We start from the raw sequence: 1947 nt of genomic DNA, 5'->3' as shown, positions 1-1947 counted from the left end.
GTTGGCTTATCATCTCCTTTATCCATGTTAGCTTCCACGTTAACTAAGTTAACGTGGGAGCTAACGTTGCTCATAGTGACTTGTGGTGGTACATCCCAACGTTAGTGACAAAGGTAAGTGTCACTAACGTTGGTGATCACTTGCTTTCTCCACGTTGGCTTCCACGTTAACTAAGTTAACGTGGCAACTAACGTGGCTCATTGTAGCTTGGCCAACGTTAGTGACAAAGGTGAGTGTCGCTAACGTTGGCTTCTCTTTTGCTTTCCAACGTTAGAGTCCACATTAACTGAGTTAATGTGGCTCTTAACGTTGCCACTTATGAGCTTGGTCCAACGTTAGTGACAAAGGTGAGTGTCACTAACGTTGGCCTTATTTATTTCTTCCACGTTAGAGTTCACGTTAACTTAGTTAACGTGACTCTTAACGTGGGCTATGATGGCTTTCGAGGACGTTATTATCGATTACTTTTCTCATTAACGTTGCAAGCTAGCTCCCATTCCACGTTGGTGGTCACGTTAGTTAGACTAACGTGGCTGCTAACGTGGCTCTTTCTTGCTTCCTTTGTCCTGAAATCAAGCAATAAAGTGCATCAAAGTTCTAATCCACATCATGAGACATGCATCATCCAATTTGTCATCTAATTCATGCAAAATTCGCATGAAATCATGTAAAGTGCTCAATGTATGCTTAAATCAAGATGTAAGTGAAATTCTACCCAAAACTTGCTTATTTCCTAAGAAAATGCATGAAACTACCCTAAAACAGTAAAGAAAAGGTCAGTGAAATTGGCCAAAATGCCCTGGCATCACAACACCAAACTTAAAGCTTGCTTGTCCCTAAACAAGTACTGGAACAAGAGAATGATGAATGAAATGCTAAGAGAAATGAGTCATTATTGTGGAAGTCATGTCCTTGGTTTTATGATGGTTTCAGATATAGCAACTTAGGTTCATTCCTTCACTGGCTTTCAGACCTTTATCATGTCCTGAAATACTCACTTAATTGCACCCTATGAGACTCTTATTCATTGATCCTTTTATTGTTTTCTGGGCTTATTTGTGTTCTTAGGCTAAGTGCTCTGTGAGGGGGCGACTCTTTAAGATAAGCTTTCAGCCAGAACTCCCGAACCAGTTGGTTCAAGGTGCTAGGTGTTAAGACACCCCTAAAGACTTACTCCCTCAAGTCTCTTTCCCCCATACATACACACCACAGGCACATGGTTTGTTTATTTTCTTTCTTGAGACCTTGGTATCCAGCACCTCTTTGGGTTACTAAATGTTCTGTAGCAAGGTTGCTCTTGATAGTGGACTTTCAGCTGATAATCCCGGGTTAGTTAACCCAAGTTACCAAGTGATGAAGCACTCCTACGAACTTATTCATCCAAGTAGATCCTTGGTACAGGAGCACCACAGACACATCTCTCAAGTTTCAAACCCTTGGTGCCTAGCCTCATTCTTTATTAACTTTTCTTTCTTTTTCAACTCTTATTGTTCTTTTCCCCTTTTTCTTATTAGGATCTTGTTATTTAGCTAGTCTCATGGGGTGTGTTTTAAGCATATGATTCAGGACAGATAGTTGTCTTCCCACCCTTGTTGGTGAATCAACTTAGCTAACTTATGACCACATCACACACTAAGGAACTTACTCCACAATATGAACTCCACTCTGGTCTTTGATAACAAACATTCTCTTTTTATTTGATTCAAAAGGAGACAAGCAACACAATAAGCAGGATGGAATTGAAAACAGGCAACTTGACTAGTAATCATAGACCTAGGCAATGAAAGACCTAAAGACAGAATTGAAAATTTCTAAACTACCATGGAACATGTTCTATTTCATACATGATTTTTCTTATTTAAAGCTTGAAAAAGATGGAACAGATAGGAAACTCGACCACCTTTTACTCATGGGATTGCCCATGCTCTCCCTCTGGCTCGTCCTCGT

Source organism: Arachis ipaensis, chromosome B09, assembly GCF_000816755.2.
Source record: "Arachis ipaensis cultivar K30076 chromosome B09, Araip1.1, whole genome shotgun sequence".
In the NCBI taxonomy this organism is placed as follows: Eukaryota; Viridiplantae; Streptophyta; class Magnoliopsida; order Fabales; family Fabaceae; genus Arachis; species Arachis ipaensis.
Note: the sequence above shows the minus strand (reverse complement) of the source record.